A 20759-nucleotide genomic window follows, 5' to 3' on the forward strand; every position below is an offset into this window, starting at 1 on the left:
TAAACCTTTAAGGATTATTCCTTTAAATGGGTTATCCAGAAAACTATTATTACTTTTTACAGTTGCCAGGCTGCAGATATATAGTGGGGGGAAAAAACTGTACTCACCTGCTGCCAATTTAACAATGTTCCTGGAGCATAACACTTCCTAGTCTCCTATTAAAAGGAAGTGGACTCTTAGCCAATCAGCTGCTGAGATTGTCCTCATTGCAGCCAGCGATTGGCTGAGTGGTCGCTTCCATGTGTCAAGTGAAGACCAGGAAGTGGAGAGCAGTAGGCACCAGTTAAATTCAGGGTTTTTTTTTCTACCCCAGCCTGGCCACTCTAAAAACGTATTGTTTTTTTTCTGGAGGAAACCTGATTTAAAAGATAGCAATGGAAAAAATTCTGGATGGATTTTTCCTTTTCAAGAATTTTCAGAAATGTGCTCCAGAATCTATGAATACAATTTTGTCCCCCAATGTCTCCCCTCCTCCATGACATCCATACAGCGTAATATGGTGCACAGATGGAGGTTGATGTAGTATCACAATCACAAAAGGGGAATGTGTTGTCAGAGAATGAGCAATTGTTTAAATCACGTTTTTATGTTAAACATTTTTTTTTAAAGAATTTTAAGGTTTTTTTTTTCATTTTTCTTTTTTATTATTTATAACAACATAATCCTGAAATATTGCAGTATTTACTCTGGAAACTAGCCTTTAGGCTATGCTAAAACTTGTTTTGTGGTGATATGGAGGAGGCTGTTGGAAAGGGATCTGTACAGAATTCGGCTAGGTTCACAGTGTGTCTTTTTTTGGCCGTTCAACAGTCGTCTTTTTGGACGTTTGTTATTTTGAGGCCAATTAATGTCCGTTATTTTGAAATCATGGATGTCATTGCAAAATAACAGATGATATTTGACCGCAAAATAACAGATGATATTTGACTGCAAAACAGAAGATGATATTTGACTGCAAAATAACGGATGTCTAAAAAGATGGCTGTCGAACCGCCAAAAAAGACATATGAACCTAGCCTTACAGAGAAAGGTAAATTAAATAAAAAACAATAGCAGATCAGTCTCTCCTCTCATGTACCTCTACTCAGGTCACTTTACTTAGCATACATACAAATGTGCCCCATACAAAGAATAGGGTCTGGGGATGTTCATTGTGCTTATGTGCATGAGGCTTGCCATATGCATATCTCTAAATGCTATCAAAAAGCTTAGGCAAATGGTTGCCCCCATAGTAATAAACTAAAAATTAAATTTTGGTCACTAAGCCTAACAATATGCTGCCACTTCCTGGTCTGTAGAAGAAAATCTTTTAAACAGCCTCCTTACTATCATCACAGACAGGATTACAGGGAAAGGTGACACCCACATATAGAAAGAGAGGACTCACCATTCACAATAGGTGATGATCACAGCTTTCTGTACAATGACATCTGCACAGGTCACAAAACATGCCTGGAAGACTTTTCCATAGAAGTCAACAGGTCCTGTATTGTTTCCGATGTATAGCTGCAGTAAAGCTCATCTGTAAATGAAATAAGTGCATGATTACAGTGGGTCTTACTACTCAATATCTTAAGAACGGGATCAAGCATCTCCTATCATAATAGAATGGTGGAGGCATGTGTGCACAGCTCTTCCAGTCATTGTTTATGGGCACTGCCAGAGTCAGCCTGGAACAGCTCTTTTCTAATGGGAGACTGGGGACCCAGTTCTTGAGATTGTGGTTGCCCCAGGCAGTCAAAGATTCGGTTTGACCTGAATTGGTTTTAAATTATCATGTTTTTTTTTTTTTAATGGCCTAAAACTTATGTTTAACATTGTTTTACAATCCTCCTTATCTTTCCCTGCCTGTTCAGTTCTGTCCCTCACTGTATGCTGATGAGGTGCTGAATGAGGAGATGAGACTGTGTAAGGGTATGTTCACACTGAGTAAAACAGGCGGAATCCCGCCTGTCTTAGTGTTCCATAGCCCGTCTATGGGAGAGCGTGCGCTCCTCCGCAGCCGCAGCTTTCCGCTCAAAGGAGTGACCAGAGAGCTGCGGCAGCGGAGGAGCACGTACCCTCTCATTGACTCACAGCGGCACACTGAGCGCGGCGGAATTCCGCTGTATTTGCTCAGTGTGAACATACCCTAAAAGTAGTCGGTTTTACTGCACACTCTCATACTGTTCACACTGTAATCTTCCATCTAAAAATGACCACTACCAAGATGGCTGTCAGCTCATATACAACCTGTGACATCAACCTCTATGTGCTTCCTAACTGTCTATGGGGCATTTGCCAGGCGTCCTGGTAATGTGATCTCCCTTTCTTCCTTGTTTCCTGCTCTGTAATGCCGACTGGCAAAGTCTTGAATCCCCTAAAATTTGAGTTCAACCCAAAAGTTCAGGTAGAACTTGGGTTTTGGATCCCGGTTTGTTAGGGCCCTATTCCGAGGACCGATCAATAATGTAAACGGCGCTCGTTTGCTGGGCCTATTCCACGGGCCGATGATCGTTTAGCGAGGGCTGCAGGGACATAGTTACCGATGTCCTTGCAGCATACATTACCTAGCAGGGCTTCTCCTCCGCTCAGTCTTCATCTCGGTCCCGCTCGCAGCATCAACTCCGGAGCGGCCTGACTGAGCTGTAAGACCGCTCAGCCAATCACTGGCCGCGGCGGACCTGGCCACTGATTGGCTGAGCGGTCTGACAGCTCAGTCAGGCGGCACCGAAGCTGCTGCTGCGCACAGGATCAGGATGAAGACGGAGTGGAGGAGACGCCCTGCTAGGTAATGTATGCTGCTTGAAAAGTCGTTCGCCCGCCGTGCATCGCTATTCCACGCAGCGATGCGCGTGGTGGGTGACCGATGATTTTAGGTTTGGGCCTAAATAAACAATCAGCCAATGACACGATCATCGGCTGATCGTTTTCTCTATTCCACCTAGCGATAATCGGCCGAATCGGCCAATTATCGCTCCGTGGAATAGGCCCCTAAATCTCTTGTCCCCAATGATCATGCACTTATCCCCTATCATGGGATAAGGACTAATGGTTGGAATATCCTTTTAATTATTGAATTGAAAACATTTATAATGACGCCAAATGCCCCCATGGCCATCTTTTCTAGCCTTTCATTCAAACAGGATAAGACATTATTACCATACATTTATAGACAATAAGCTATCTATGAATGTAATGTGTAATCTCTGACATTACAGACCTTTCATTGCAGCAAATAGAACTCATTTATTTTACCGCCATGGAACATTTTCTTCCCATTATAACGAAATATTCCTGTTTAGAACTGTCCCAATAATTATAGAGCTGTCAGCGTGTTCGGGGGTTAAGTGGTAATGGTTGCGGCAGCCAATATAAAACCTTCCCGCACATTTTATGGTCTAGAAGGATGGATAATGTAAGGTGAAATTTAGTTAAACACACAGTAATAAGACATTTCTCATTGGATGTAGTTATATCAAAGTGAAAAATAAATGAATCCTAGAGCTTCATGTTTTCCAGTGTCTCCAGCTGCCCATCCACCCCCACTAATCTATATTCACCTTCTCCGCAGCTTTCGAAATGTCAAGCCAGTGACATTGTAAAATAATTACACCTCTCCCTAGTCATTTATTCAATGTGGCTGACATAACTGTGCTCCATTTGTCTGCCGTGCCCCGGAATTCGAGGCTATTTGTTTGTGCCTCTAAAGTCTTTTTATTGTACACAAGACTGGTAAAGGTCAGACAGGTTCCCCAACATGAATACGACATGAAATCCGAACAATAGCGTATGAAGACAAGGCTGACGCTTTCACATTATATTTTATTTACTCTTTTCCCTTTAAGCAACAGAAATAGATTTTTCCAAAATGGAATCTACTCAACGTCAAAAAAGAGATCAATAACCAGCATGTATCTAGTGCAGGGTAAATGCTATACACTATCTGCAGAGATTGATTTTTTTCTGGCCTATAAATTATATAAGCTCAGGTAAATACGTTATTATGTGTATTTGACTTCAGTGTAAGTCTGCACGGCTCACCCAACTCCGGAAAAACTGTTCCCCATTCTGGTATATAGAATTCCCCTGGCTGTGACATCTTGACTGTTTTTGACCGGGTCTCTCATCTGCTGGTTAGTAAACCTGCGTTCACACTAGCAAAAAGTGCCACTTGTGTGAATTATAGAAGCATACTGGCAAAAAGATATAACTATGTACTGTATATAGTAGCTGTCATGGCAGCAGCGGCATCCTATGTGCCAAGTCACCTCCGCACCCGCTCTCCCTGCTCCCCGCTCTTTCGGATGCTGGAACCCACATGCCGGGGCCTGGTGCCTCTTCCTGCCTTCACAGATTTAAAGGGGCATGACACCCTTAATTGGTTGAATCACATGCACACTCTCCTATAAATGTTGCACCTATCCCGACCCTCCCCTGTTGGAGCCTTTCCATTGCTACCTTAAGCACTGTGGTCCCTTGACGCCTGCTCCTGGCTCCTGTCCATGATCCCTGCTTGAGAGACATGCAGATAAAAAAGAAGTGATCTGTTACTTGACATGGATTCCATGTGGAATGTATACTATTATTTCAGTGAAGGCCAAATGACATGGTTCTCCCATCTGAAAGGAGTCAATATAATCTTAGGGCAAAGCAATGTGGGCTCAGCTGCATTTTAGTCAAGGCTGCATAGGAAATCCAAAGCTCCTGTCATGTTTTTTTGTATCAGTACACTCATCATTCACGTGCAATCATTCATTTTTTCATATGAAGAATATGAGTTGTAGATGTGAAGGTCAATGCTATTAACAATATACATTCATTGGGAAAAAAAAAAAGAGAAATGTTGTAACTGTAAAAGCACTCCCATCAGCCCTATTTAAAGGCTCTCAGAGGCTACTTTTGGGTAGTGTACCTCTTGCTGAGAAATAATTGACTACAAGATGTGCCTTTTTGATACACTCAATACGAACAGTATCATGGCCCTGCTCGATTTCTAGAAATTGGGACAGGGTGCAATTTTCTAATACACACTGGATCATAATTACCAATACTGGTGAACCTTATTCATCAGCACATTGTATTTGGACAATAGGCTTTTAGGCTTGAAAATTAGGAGTTACATGCCCTCCGCTGTTGTAGTACTGATCCCCTGCACTGCTTGAGGTTCTTGTTATGGGAATATAGCAGGACATATCAATAACACGGGGTTCCTTTCACAATAGAAAGCAAAGAGAAGCTTCTCAAAGGAATCTTCACCATTACAGCGAATTTACCACTAGGTATCGCTTTGTGTTTTTTTTACATAAATAGACTGGCGCCAGCACAGGGATGCTGGTGCCGCAGTCCTTTTTTTGAACCGTTGTCCGGTTCCTGTACACAGCGTTGGTCTATCTCCTATCCCCGGCATGGAGCACTGGAGGCGGGCCTGTCGGCCCTCCCCTTGCCCCCACTGCTTCAAGCTTGGCCGGTGCTAGGGAATATACAGACGCTGTGCTCGGGAATCGGACTGCGGTTCAAAAAAAGGACTGCGGCACCGGCATTCCTGTGCCGACGGTGGTCTGTTTATGTAAAGCAACCTACCTAGTGGTACATTCTCTTTAATGTCTGCTGGAAAATTGGATCTAGATTCTAGTAAATTACAGAACATGATAACCATGCAATTTTTTTTTATTTTTTTTAATAACAACATGTATAATGTAACTTGTATATAAACCTTACTTTATAAAGTAGTTGTTCATGAAAGGAGAAGTTCGTCCAAAAGTATTTTTTAATATGTTGTTACATAAGGAAAGTTAGACAAATTCCTAATATACACTTATTGCGGGAAATGCACATATACTGCTATTTTCCTCAATTTAGTAGATCAGAGAGACTCCAAAACGTGACGTCACGAATCAGAGCAGGGCTTGGTGTAATTCCTATGAAGCGTCCAGCAGGGGGCGCAGTATATGGAGAAATTACATTGAAATTTCGGCGCAGGTTAGAGTCATCCGTAGCAGCTTGTGCACTCACCGAGTGGCAGGAAGAGGCTCCCCGGCACCCATCCATCCCACACTGGCTCCACTAGCCCCCCAAGGATCCCCCACACCCGTCCATCCCACCTGCCCCCCTTCCCTAGCCCCCCGCACCCGTCCAGTCCTCTGGCCACTTGGGGGACTAGTGGAGCTGGTGTGGAATGGATGGGTGCTGGGGAGTCTCCTCCTGCCACCCAGTGAGGGCACAAGCTGCTACAGATGACTGCATTCTGTGCCGAAATTACAATGTCATTTCTCCATATACTGCGCCCCCTGCTGGACGCTTTGCAGGAATTTCACCCAGCCCTGATCTGATTTGTGACGATCCGATTACCGGACGCAGCGTCATCCCTAGTGTCTAGTGGGGAGATCGCTCCTCCGGGATGTTATCCCGGAGGAGCGATCTCCGTAACTGAAGCCGGCCGGGGACCGCTCCAAGATGGCGCCGTCCCCGGCTCGGCACTGGTTTACTTCCGGCTGCAGCAGCCAGAAGTAAACGAGTGCCTATCTCATGGATCTCTGCAGCATATCTATGCTGCAGAGATCTCAATGAGAGATCAGAGCACCTATACTAGAAGTCCCCTAGGGGGGCTTCTAGTATAAGTGTAAAAGTAAAAAAAAAAAGTGTTGCTATTAATAAAAAGCCCCCTCCCCTAATAAAAGTCAGAATCCACCCCCCTTTTCCCAGGTTATTAATAAAAGTAAATAAATAAATAAATAAACAAACATGTTTGGAATCACCGCGTGCGTAATCGCCCAAACTATTAATTAATCACATTCCTGATCTCGCACGGTAAACTGCGTAAGCGCTAAAAAATCCCAAAGTGCAAAATTGCGCATTTTTGGTCGCATCAAATCCAGAAAAATGTTAATAAAAAGCAATCAAAAAGTCATATATGCCAATAGAAAGAACATGTCATGGCGCAAAAAATGACACCTGACACCGCCCCATAGACCAAAGGATAAAAGCGCTATAAGCCTGGGAATGGAGCGATTTTAAGGAACGTATATTTGTAAACAATGGTTTTAATTTTTTACAGGCCATCAGATACAAGAAAAGTTATACATGTTACATATCGTTTTAATCGTAACGACTTGTGGAACATATATAACAAGTCAGTTTTACCCCAGGGCGAACGGTGTAAAAACACACATCCACTAAAAACACAAAATGTGTTTTTTTTTTTCAATTTCACCACACATTGAATTTTTTCCTGCTTTTGCAGTGTACTTTATGCAAAAATTCAGCCTGTCATTGCAAAGTACAATTAGTGGCGCAAAAAATAAGGGCTCATGTGGGTTTCTAGGTGAAAAAATGCAACTGCTATGGCCTTTTATGCACAAGGAGGAAAAAAAAAAAAAAAAAAAAAAAAAAAAAAAAAAAAATCGCAAAAATAAAAATTGCCCCGGTCCTTAAAGGGTTAATTTAGTAGATCAGGAAGTGTTAGAATTCTCTCAGTCAGTGACGTCACGACGAAAGGTGTAATTCCTAAGGAGTGTCCAGCAGGGGGCGCTCTCTATGTAGAAGTCTATGGGACTTTATTGTTTCTATGGATTTCTATTTAATGTAATGTAATGTAGTGTAGTGTACAGTGCTTTATTGAATGAATACATCTATGGAATACTTTGGGGAGCAAGTGTCCCTGCTTCCCAAAGTATTGCATAAATGTATTCATTCAATACATTAGGATATCACAGTAAGTCCGCCCCATCATCTGCTTATAGTATGAACAGGTGATGGGAGCTGTAGCTGGGTAATGGATATCACTTGCCTGCGATGCCACTGCTTATGCCGCCGGGCGCAGGGGGGAGCCGCTCAGTACACAGGAGCGCTCCCCCCTCCTCCTCCTTCCGGGATACCTTCCCCCTATAGCACTGCTGACTCCCTGCCTGACCGCCGCTCTCCCCCACACATACCGGCTCCCGATGCAGCAGTGTGGACACGAGGATGCATCAGGAGCCGGTATATGAGAGTGGAGAGCGGCGGCCAGGCGGGGAGTCAGCAGTGCTATAGGGGGAAGGTATACCGGAAGGAGAAGGAGGGGGGAGCGCTCCTGTGTACTGTACTGATGGGAGCTGTAGTTCAGTGTATATGGTCCGGATCGGCAGGCGGCGGGAATGCGGTGGATCGGCGGGCTTACTGTGACATCCTATTGTATTGAATGAATACATTTATGCAATACTTTGGGGAGCAGGGACACTTGCTCCCCAAAGTATTCCATAGATGTATTCATTCAATAAAGCACTGTACACTACACTACATTACATAGAAATCCATAGAAACAATAAAGTCCCATAGACTTCTATATAGAGAGCGCCCCCTGCTGGACACTCCATACACCATTCGTCGTAACGTCACTGGATCTGAGAGAATTCTAACACTTCCTGATCTACTAAATTAAGGGAAATAGCCCTATATGTGCATTTCCCATAATTAATGTACATTAGAAATTTGTAACAACATATCAAAAATTAATTTTGGCCAGACTTCTCCTTTAAGTATAGCTTTTCTACAGACACACATACTGTATATTGCTGGAGGTGACTAATGCTCATAATGAACATTACCATTACCGCTATCATAAACATTACAAAAGAACACTTCTGGAACAAATGGCTACATTGTTTTATGTCTGATGGGTAGGGTATAAGGGGTTAGTGTAGGCTCGACCTTCTGTTTAAGGGATTATGCTATATTACTCATAGGCTGTACAAAGCAATAATGCGCCACCCACAGACTTACACATCAATGTGACATTTCCTACCATAAAAAAACTGTTCACACAAGCTGTCTCAGAAGGGAGGGGGAAGGAGGGGAGAAGGAGTGAACATTGCTTATATAGTTTTCTGCGTCTTTAGCACAAAGCATCAGCTGAGAACTGGGGGAAGGATTGTGTGTGCAGTTAATATATGCAGTGTGTGCAGCTATGATTTTCAACAGGCTTGAGGGGGTAATGGGGTGGTGTGGGCGCCTGGGGCGGGGGGTGGGGGGCAGCATTTCAGGTTTCACTTCAGGTAGCAGAAAACCTAGAATCGGCCCTGATGGCCAGATATAGTGCTAATCCTCATGTACACATGTATATCCTGAAAAGCCACCTGAAATGATGGGTACACTTTAAGAAGGTGGAGAGCTGAGTGAAAGAAGTAGGACCCAGAGCTCAGCCAAAAAGATTACAAAGGCAGACCACTTCCCATTCACACACAGCCATGTAACAGTAAAATTAAGAGTCCAGCCAAGGCTAAAATCTTACTGGAATACACTTGGCCAAGCATGATCAGTGTATAGACAAAAAAAATCTATTTATGCATATATACACAATGTTTAGTAGTGCCGTCACACATATATTTCCCCTCTAGCCGGCATCCTCACCCCCGGGCAGCCTATAGTCACCAGTCTACTGTGCACACAGGTTAGTTCAACACTCATAACCACACAGAATTAAAATACATTTCCAAATTAAAAATCCCCAAAAATATATTGTAAGGTAATAAGGTATAAGGCTTTGTACTGGTATGTAAGGTAAGGTAATATGATATGATGCTTTGTATGGGTATGTAAGGTAATAAGGTATGAGGCTTTGTATTGGTATATAAGGTACTAGGGACGGTATAAGGCTTTGTATTGGTATGTAAGGTAATAAGGTATAAGGCTTTGTACTGGTATGTAAGGTAAGGTAATATGATATGATGCTTTGTATGGGTATGTAAGGTAATAAGGTATGAGGCTTTGTATTGGTATATAAGGTACTAGGGACGGTATAAGGCTTTGTATTGGTATGTAAGGTAATAAGGTATAAGGCTTTGTACTGGTATGTAAGGTAATATGATATGAGGCTTTGTATGGGTATGTAAGGTAATAAAGTCTAAGGCTTTGTATTTAAGGTAATAAGGTATAAGGCTACATTCACACGTTCCGCGTTACACACAGAACACGGACGTGGAATGCCGGTAATGGACTTCCCCCCGCCGGGGCAGCATCTGTAATAAGATGCTGAGAGCGGGGGAACTGTACAGATACGTGCCGCACTGTAATGACAGCGCCGTGCAGCTGCTTCCTAACAGCGTGGCGCATGTCTGTACATTTCCCCGGCTCCCAGTATCTTATCACAGATGCTGCCCGGGCGGGGAAGGAGGGGGAAGTCCGTTACCGGCATTCCACGTCCGTGTTCTGTGCGGAACACGGAAAGTGTGAATGTAGCCTAACTCTTTTTATTGTGAGGTAATAAGGGCGGACAGCGGAATCCACCAGAACATATAATGGAGCCGGCGGAGAGGGAAACAGGAGCGTACGGGGAAGAGTGGCGGATTCTGCACAGAGTTTTCTGACAAAATTACTCCGTGTGCATACACACTAAGAGTAGAGAAGGCTGGCAGCCTCCAAGAAAAGTGGTCCTGTTGTTGGCTAGAGGCTGGTATGACTGCAGCCTCCACATAATTCTTGTTCAGTAGAAATCACCTTTCTGCAGTAGGCAAATCCCAACAAAGGAAAGCAGAGACTCGGAATGATGATACAGATGGGCGCCCACAACCGCCAGCTCCTTAGGTCACGTCATCCAATGATATTTTGCAGACAGTCATCAGAAATGGTAAAAAGCTTTTGACTTTTCCACCAATGAAGAAGCCAGTGTTACGTTTCCCTCTTGTACAGCAGCTCTTCCAGCTGCACTAGTGTCAGATGCTTTCGTTTCTACCACTTCAGTAGACACTTCATCATTGATCTTGATGGAATATAGTAATGTAATTGGTCCTTCTGTTTGGTAATGTCAGGTGGTTAATGAATTAATGTTGTGTCTTTTGCCACCTTTAAGCCTTCTGAATGCAGATTTTCAGGAACAGGAAGATTTCCTCCTGCTATTAGCATCTATATTGATACTGATGACATTGATTTTCGTGCTCACTGTGCTCCTTACCGCCTTCTCAGACAGCGTGCGCTCTCTTATTCATGCCTGTTTCATGCTGTCGTAAGCACTCTATAGTTACTTTCCAGGATGCTCACCACCTCTTTTCCCTTTAGCTATTCCTCTTTATTGGCTGATGTTCATTTTAACAAATCTCACTCACACGCTTTGAAGGTTTTCCACCCTGGAATTGACATGCGGTGTGGATATTGGAAAATCTGCAATGTATTTTGTGGCTGATGACAGAGCCATATTATAATGAGGAATGTGCCGCGGTGTCCCACGTAAAACTATGATGTAACTCAAACGGAAAACAAAATTAAACACTCTTGACCTTCACTAGTTATATGGGGTCTATGGATCCATCCAACTGGAGCATGCTCCAGTCTGATAGTTCGGCATTTGAATACTGTGGCTGAAGAAGTTGGATAAGGCTGCCTGGAAAACGTGTGGTAGCTGCTCGACAGGTCACTTGCTAGATGGTTATGTGTGACGCCACTTCTATGGTGGATGGTCGGTGGAATATAGCTCAGCCGGTTAGGATGTGACACCAGTGCTAACTCAGCACACATGTGTGATGGTATACCTGCTTTTAGTGTGTGGCTGGCTATACTGCTCCCCAATGGTCGGTGACCTGCCGGGTTGTGATGGGTCCCTTGGGCTCTTATCACGGTGGTCCGGAGAGGAAAGATGACCCACGCGGACTGTTGGTACCACCACCAACAGATAGGGGAAATTACCCAAGGATGGTGTAGCTTGTGTGTAGGTGCTGGTGCAATGATCACTAAGTCCCAGTAGAATAAATAAAACTTTTCTTTACTGTCAAGTCTCTGGTAATATAGGTGAATAATTCTTGACTGATACAGACTTGCTTTCACTGCGCGAGAGAGTACGTAGGCCCTTGGCTACTTTGCTCTATCCGGATCAGTTCCTCTGCTTTAGGATACTGTACTGCACTTTTAGAGATGTTCACGGCGTGGGTTGGGGTGTCCTCTGACTTGTCCTCCCTTTAGTGTTTAGCACTGCATCATGAGTATAAAGGTTGCTTTAAGAGAAAGAGTCTCTGTGTTCTCCATATGTGTCTGTACACTCCAGCTGGTCTGTCCCGGACAGGGAACCTGGCAGAGCCAGGCTCCTGGCTAAGTACAGCAGGAATGCCTGATCTGTGTGTCTTGCTCCACTGAGAATCAGAGAGAAAAGTGTGGACCTACACTTCCTCTCCCATGTGACTACTTCCTACAAAGTGTATGCAACAACCTCTGTGAGTGGTGGAGAAGAGAGTGTGAGAATAAAAGAGAATAGAGATAGGTAGAAAAAGAACAACATCTCTCATAGGTGTAAAGAATCACAAAATATAATACAGTAACCCTTAACCCCTTCGTGCTGCAGCTAGTTTGGGCCTTAATGACCAGGCTAATTTTTCAAAATCTGACCTGTCTCACTTTATGCTCTTATAGCTCAGTGATGCTTTAACGTATGCTAGCGATTCTGAGATTGTTTTTTCGTGACATATGGCACTTTATGTTAGTGACAAAATTTGGTCACTATTTTGTGTGTTTTTTGTGAAAAACATCAAAATATCATGAAAAATTGAAAAAAATAGCATTTTATGAACTTTGAAATTCTCTGCTTCTAAAAAAAGAAAGTCGTAGCACATAAATTAGTTACTAAGTCACATTACCAATATGTCTTCTTTATTCTGGCATAATTTGGTAAACATATTTTACTTTTTTAGGGTGTTATGGGGCTTAGAAATGTATCAGCAAATTATCACATTTTCGTGAAACTGATTTTTTTAGGGACCAGTTCTTTTTTTAAATGGATTTAAAAGTCTGGTATCCTGAAAACCCCCATAAGTGACCCCATTTTGGAAACTACACACCTTAAAGAATTAATCTAGGGGTATAATGAGCATTTTAACCCTACAGGGGCTGGAGGAAAGTATTCACAATTAGGCAGTAAAAAAATTGAAAATTTTAATTTTCCAATAATATATACGTTTAGATTAAAGTTTCTCATTTTCAAAAGGAATATGAGACAAAAAGCACCCCAAAATTTGTAATGCAGGTTCTCTTGAGTACAACGGTACCCCATATGTGGGCGTAAACCACTGTATGGGCACACAGCAGGGCTCAGAGGGAAGGGAGCGCCAATTAGCTTTTCCAATGCAAATTTTGCTGAAGAAGTTTCTGAGCGCCAGGTGCGTTTGCAGTGCCCCTGTAGTGTCAGCAGAGAGAAAACCCCCCATAAGTCACCCCATTTTGGAAAGTACACCCCTCAAAGAATTCATCTTGGTGTGTGGTGACCATTTTGACCCCACAGGTATTACAGGAAAGTATTCAAAAGAAGACAGTAAAAATGAAAAACTCGAATTCTTCCAATAATATGTTCGTTTAGTTTGAAATTTCTCAATTTCACGAGGAACAAGAGGAAAAAAGTACCCCAAAGTTTGTAACGCAGGTTCTCCTGAGTACAATGGTACCCCATATGTGGGCATAAACCACTGCATGGGCACACAGGAGGGCTCAGAAGGGAAGGAGTGCCAATTAGCTTTTTCAATGCAGATTTTGCTGCAGAAGTTTCCGAGCGCCAGGTGCGTTTGCAGTGCCCCTGTAGTGCCAGCGGAGTAAAATCTCGCCATAAGTCACTCCATTTTGGAAAGTACACCCCTCAAAGTATTCATCTTGGTGTGTGGTGACCATTTTGACCCCACAGGTATTAGAGGAAAGTATTCAAAAGTAGACAGTAAAAATGAAAAACTCGATTTTTTCCAATAATATGTTCCTTTAGTTTGAAATTTCTCAATTTCTCGAGGAACAGGAGAGAAATGTCACCCCAATATATGTAAAGCAGGTTCTCCTGAGTAGAACGGTACCCCATATGTGGGCATAAACCACTGCATGGGCACACAGCCGGGCTCAGAAGGGAAGGAGCGCCAATTAGCATTTTCAGTGCAGATTTTTCTGAAGAAGTTTCTGAGCGCCAGGTGCGTTTGCAGAGCCCCTGTAGTGTCAGCAGAATAGATTCCCCCCAAAAGTCACCCCATTTTGGAAAGTGCACCCCTCAAAGAATTCATCTTGGGGTGTGGTGACCATTTTTACCCCACAGGTATTAGAGGAAAGTATTCAAAATTGGCCAGTAAAAATGAAAAACTCTAATTTTTCCAATAATATGTTGGTTTAGTTTGAAATTTCTCAATTTGACGAGGAACAGGAGAGAAAACGTACCCCAAAATCTGTAACGCAGGTTCTCCTGAGTACAACGGTACCCCATATGTGGGCATAAACCACTGTATAGGCCACAGCAGGGCTCAGAAGGGAAGGAGCGCCAATTTACAGGAGCAAAATTGCAGCTAGTAATGGTTATTAGAATAGCGCAGTTACTAAAATAGAATAAAAAAAAATGAGATTACAGGTAATGTGGGGTGGTTACGGGCAACCAGGGGTGGTTATGGGCAACCTGAGGTGGTTACAGGTGATCTGGGGTGGTTACGGACAACATGGGGTGGTCACGGGCAACCTGCTGTGGTTACGGCAACCTGGGGTGGTTACAGGCAACGAGGGGTGGTCACGGGCAACGTGTGGTGGTCACGGGCAACCTGCTGTGGTTACGGCAACGTGGGGTGGTTACAGGCAACGTGGGCTGGTTACAGGCAACGTGGGCTGGTTACAGGCAACGTGGGCTGGTTACAGGCAACGTGGGCTGGTTACAGGCAACGTGGGCTGGTTACAGGCAACGTGGGCTGGTTACAGGCAACGTGGGCTGGTTACAGGCAACGTGGGCTGGTTACGGGCAATCTGCTGTGCTTACAGACAATCTGGGATGGTTACAGGAAACGTGGGGTGGTTACGGGCATGGCCGGATTAAAGAGGGGGCACAAGGGGCACGTGCCCCTGGGCCTCCACCACTTGGGGGCCCCCACCAGCCGGAACCCGGAAGGGGAGTTCTGGAGCAATTTATTTTTTTTTGTTAGACCCCTCCGCCGCCCCGGCGCTAACATCCGCGCCCGGGCTGTTTTGGGGGGGGGTGGGGGGGGCTCAGGGGAGTGATGGGTCGGCCGGGGGATCAGGCAGGTACAGAGGCAGGCTGAAAAAGTCTCCCCCATGCAGCGCCGGCGTGAGCTTCCGGTACAGACAGGCCGGAAGCTCACAGTGCAGCCCCGCGATGCCGAACCTCTCTCCTGTTTGGCAGCGGCGTGATGACGTCACACGCACGCTGCTGAGCGGGGAAGAAGTTCGGGCATCGCGGGGCTGCACTGTGAGCTTCCGGCCTGTCTGTACCGGAAGCTCACGCCGGCGCTGCATGGGGGAGACTTTTAGCCTGTACCTGCCGCCCTGCTGATCCTCCGGCTGGTCTCCCTGCCAGCCGGCTAATCCCCCGGACCCCCGGCTGGTCTCCCTGCCAGCCGGCTAATCCCCCGGACCCCCGGCTGGTCTCCCTGCCAGCCGGCTAATCCCCCGGACCCCCGGCTGGTCCCCCTGCCACCCAGCTGATCCCTGAGCCCCCCCACCGCTCACTCTTCCCTCCCTGCCTGTCACCTCAGCTGCCCCCACCCATCCTCACCCCCTGCCACCCCAATTTACCCCGATCTTCTCCCCCAGCCCCCCGATCTTCTCCCCCTGCAACCCGAGCCGCCCCCCATCTTCTCCCCCTGCAACCCGAGCCGCCCCCCATCTTCTCCCCCTGCAACCCCAGCCGCCCCCCATCTTCTCTCCCTGCAACCCCAGCCGCCCCCCATCTTCTCCCCCTGCAACCCCAGCCGCCCTCCCATCTTCTCCCCCTGCAACCCCAGCCGCCCCCCCCATCTTCTCCCCCTGCAACCCCAGCCGCCCTCCCATCTTCTCCCCCTGCCACCCCAGCTGCCCGCCCATCTTCTCCCCCTGTTGCCCCCCCTGTTCCCCAGGTTCTCCCCCTCCCCCAGTCGCCCCAGCTGCTCTCCCTGCCCCCCAGCTTCTCCCCCTGCCACCCCAGCTGCCCTCCCATTTTCTCCCCCTGTCACTCCAGCTTCTCCCCCTCCCCCTGCCACCCCAGCTGCCCTCCCATTTTCTCCCCCTGTCACCCCAGCTTCTCCCCCTCCCCCTGCCACCCCAGCTGCCCTCCCATTTTCTCCCCCTGTCACCCCAGCTTCTCCCCCTCCCCCTGCCACCCCAGCTGCCCTCCCATCTTCTCCCCCTGCAACCCGAGCCGCCCCCCATCTTCTCCCCCTGCAACCCCAGCCGCCCCCCATCTTCTCCCCCTGCAACCCCAGCCGCTCTCCCATCTTCTCCCCCTGCAACCCCAGCCGCCCCCCCGTCTTCTCCCCCTGCAACCCCAGCCGCCCTCCCATCTTCTCCCCCTGCAACCCCAGCCGCCCCCCCATCTTCTCCCCCTGCAACCCCAGCCGCCCTCCCATCTTCTCCCCCTGCCACCCCAGCTGCCCGCCCATCTTCTCCCCCTGTTGCCCCCCCTGTTCCCCAGGTTCTCCCCCTCCCCCAGTCGCCCCAGCTGCTCTCCCTGCTCCCCAGCTTCTCCCCCTGCCACCCTCCCATTTTCTCCCCCTGTCACCCCAGCTTCTCCCCCTCCCCCTGCCACCCCAGCTGCCCTCCCATCTTCTCCCCCTGCAACCCCAGCCGCCCCCCATCTTCTCCCCCTGCAACCCCAGCCGCCCCCCATCTTCTCCCCCTGCAACCCGAGCCGCCCCCCATCTTCTCCCCCTGCAACCCCAGCCGCCCTCCCATCTTCTCCCCCTGCAACCCCAGCCGCCCCCCCATCTTCTCCCCCTGCAACCCCAGCCGCCCCCCCATCTTCTCCCCCTGCAACCCCAGCCGCCCCCCCCATCTTGTCCCCCTGCAACCCCAGCCGCCCCCCATCTTCTCCCCCTGCAACCCCAGCTGCCCTCCCATCTTCTCCCCCTGTCACCCCAGCTTCTCCGCCTCCCCCTGCCACCCCAGCTGCCCTCCCATCTTCTCCCCCTGTCGCCCCAGCTGCTCCCACTGTTCCCCAGATTCTCCCCCTCCCCGGTCGCCCCAGCTGCTCTCCCTGCCCCCCAGCTTCTTCCCCTCCCCCTGTTGCCCCAGCTGCTATCCCTGCCTCCCTTCCCCAGTCACCCCCAGCTGCCTCCCTTCCCCAGTCACCCCCAGCTGCCTTCCTTCCCCAGTCACCCCCAGCTGCCCGCCAGCAGATGAGTTGTGGTCGGAGAAGTCTTCATGATGGCTGCTCCAGATGGAGAAGAAAACGAAGTGTGAGCGACGGCAATAGGAGAAGACGTCACCCGTGAGTCATTAGTAACTGCACTATAATCACTTCTATAGTGTGCAGAGCCTGTGCACCATTGGGGTCTTAATGGGTCAGTGTATCGTTTGCGGTAGTGTACTGACACAGCCCCGGGGTCACTACAGTACACTAGCGCAAATTTTTAAACTAGGACCCAACTACAAGAGCTGCAGGCACTACAACTCCCAGCGTATGCTGAGGGCTGCAGACTGTCAGTAAATGCTGGGCGTTGTAGTGCCTGCAGCTGTTGTAGTTGGGTCCTGGGTGCATTATACACTGGATGCTTTTTGGGAGATCAGAATACATAGATCTGTGGGGGCTCAGTGTAGGGAAGTGACCCCAGAACATCACTAATAGGGGATAGGGGGAGATGTTTTTGTTCTGTCCCCTATTAGTGATGTTCTGGGGTCACTTCCCTGCACTGAGCCCCCACAGATCTATGTATTCTGATCTGCCACAAGGGATTTGTCACAGATACAGATGAATCCAGGAAAGGAGCGGGTCAGCATGTCACATTTCACTGGTTCTACACTGGTGGGCCCCAGGTGCCCCAGTCCGACACTGGACAGAAGTGGTCCCCAAATTAAGTCCCCGGCCTCCTTCCTTCCTCCATCACGTCTGTTTGATGAGAAGAGCGGGCATCAAGCAAAGCGGCACCCCAGTACCTAGTACTACTGCCAGCCGGGGGGTGCCGCTCAGTAGTACTGGGTGCTGGAGTGCCGGCCTCCAGCACCCAGCTCCCAGTATGCACCATGCAGGTAACCTGTCAGTGCCGAGGGGATGGGGGGGGGGGGGGAGGGCGCCTCAGCATGCAAAGTGCCTAGGGCAGCATGAACTCTAAATACAGGCCTGGGTGTAGGGTTAACTGTGTGTTGACACATCTCCCGCCCGGCAGGCTCCTCAGACTTCCCCCTGATAGAGGCTTCCTGGAGGATCCCGAACAACACTCTCCTGCTGCGAACCCCCCCCCACCCCTCTCCTCCCCTCTGACCTCACTGAGGAGAGGACAGCGCGCCGACGGGACCTCAAGTGGTAGGAAACCTGATTTCTTTAGCTGGACGATCTGTCACAGCGGCTGCCATGCTGAAGGAACCAGGAGAGAAGAGAGAAGACCCATCCCCCGCCCAGATCAGGTGAGTATGAGTGAATGGGGTATATTTACTATGGAGGACATTACAGCAGGGGTATATACTATAGAGGACATTACAGCAGGGGTATATATACCATGGGGGACATTACAGCAGGGGTATATATACCATGGGGGACATTACAGCAGGGGTATATACTATAGAGGACATTACAGAAGGGGTATTATACTATGGAGGACATTACAGCATGGGGTATATACTATGTATGGGGACACATATCAGAGCAGGGGGTATATACTGTACTATGTATGGGGTCACATATCAGAGAAGGGGGCATATACTATGGGGGCACATTCGAGAAGGTGGTATATACTATGGGGGCACATTAGAGCAGGGGGTATATACTATGTATGGGGACACATATCAGAGCAGGGGGCATATACTATGTAAGGGGGCATATACTATGGGGGCACATCAGAGCACATTCTGATGGAGACACATATCAGAACAGGGGTATATACTATGTATGGGGACACATATCAGAGCATGGGCCATATACTATGGAGGCACATTAGAGCAGGGGGTATATACTATGGGGGCACATTACAGCAGGGGGCACAGCAGGGCTGGACATTATTACTATATGATGGCACAGCAGGGGGCAATATTACTATAGGTGGGCACAACATGAGGACTTTATTACTATACGGAGGCACAACAGGAGATATTATTACTATATGTGGGCACAGGGGACATTATTACTATATGGGAGCACAGCAGGGGATGCTACATACAGGGGACAACCCACACACTCATTAAGAAAAAAGGGAAGGAAATTGAAGGAAATGTGCGGAGCCTGAGATGTTTGTCTTGCAGGTTGTAAAGAGAAGAATTGTAGCTGCAAGAAATCATCCTGGAGGAAAAGGAAAGCGACACCTGAGATTAAAGAAGACGTCACCTGTGAGTCACTAAATTACATGTTTTTTCTTTGTTTTTTTGTAGAAAACTATTTGGTAGGGGGCCCTGAAGTGAAAAGGGAAATATTGCTCTTTGCCATAATACACACGCTGCTTTTTAATAGCAGAGTTTTACTGTATCAGCTGAAATTGTGGCAAAACTGCATGAGATAATAATTCTGTAGTCTGTGTGCAGCATATGGTATATACTGTATACAGTCTGTGTGCAGCATGTGGTATATACTGTATATAGTCTGTGTGCAGCATATGATATATAGCCTGTGTGCAGCATGTGGTATATACTGTATATAGTCTGTGTGCAGCATATAGTATATACTGTATATAGTCTGTGTGCAGCATATGGTATATACTGTATATACTCTGGGTGCAGCATATGGTATATACTGTATATAGCCTGTGTGCAGCATATGGTATATACTGTATATAGCCTGTGTGCAGCATATGGTATATACTGTATATAGTCTGTGTGCAGCATATGGTATATACTGTATATAGTCTGTGTGCAGCATATGGTATATACTGTATATAGCCTGTGTGCCGCATATGGTATATACTGTATATAGCCTGTGTGCCGCATATGGTATATACTGTATATAGTCTGTGTGCCGCATATGGTATATACTGTATATAGCCTGTGTGCAGCATATGGTATATACTGTATATAGCCTGTGTGCAGCATATGGTATATACTGTATATAGCCTGTGTGCAGCATATGGTATATACTGTATATAGCCTGTGTGCAGCATATGGTATATACTGTATATAGCCTGTGTGCAGCATATGGTATATACTGTATATAGCCTGTGTGCAGCATATGGTATATACTGTATATAGCCTGTGTGCAGCATATGGTATATACTGTATATAGCCTGTGTGCAGCATATGGTATATACTGTATATAGCCTGTGTGCAGCATATGGTATATACTGTATATAGCCTGTGTGCAGCATATGGTATATACTGTATATAGCCTGTGTGCAGCATATGGTATATACTGTATATAGCCTGTGTGCAGCATATGGTATATACTGTATATAGCCTGTGTGCAGCATATGGTATATACTGTATATAGCCTGTGTGCAGCATATGGTATATACTGTATATAGCCTGTGTGCAGCATATGGTATATACTGTATATAGCCTGTGTGCAGCATATGGTATATACTGTATATAGCCTGTGTGCAGCATATGGTATATACTGTATATAGCCTGTGTGCAGCATATGGTATATACTGTATATAGCCTGTGTGCAGCATATGGTATATACTGTATATAGCCTGTGTGCAGCATATGGTATATACTGTATATAGCCTGTGTGCAGCATATGGTATATACTGTATATAGCCTGTGTGCAGCATATGGTATATACTGTATATAGCCTGTGTGCAGCGTATGATATATAGCCTGACAGCAGTGTATGATATATAGCCTGTGTGCAGCATATGGTATATACTGTATATAGTCTGTGTGCAGCATATGGTATATACTGTATATAGTCTGTGTGCAGCATATGGTATATACTGTATATAGTCTGTGTGCAGCATATG

At 46.7% G+C, this 20759-nt stretch overlaps 1 protein-coding gene across 1 annotated transcript in view; it reads left to right on the forward strand.

The window, feature by feature from the left end:
* Positions 1–20759, forward strand: part of LOC138770850 (deubiquitinase DESI2-like) — a 96675-nt gene that overhangs the window by 63583 nt on the left and 12333 nt on the right. The gene's annotated exons all lie outside the window — the stretch shown is intronic.

The sequence above is a fragment of the Dendropsophus ebraccatus genome, chromosome 13, assembly GCF_027789765.1.
Source record: "Dendropsophus ebraccatus isolate aDenEbr1 chromosome 13, aDenEbr1.pat, whole genome shotgun sequence".
NCBI lineage: Eukaryota > Metazoa > Chordata > Amphibia > Anura > Hylidae > Dendropsophus > Dendropsophus ebraccatus.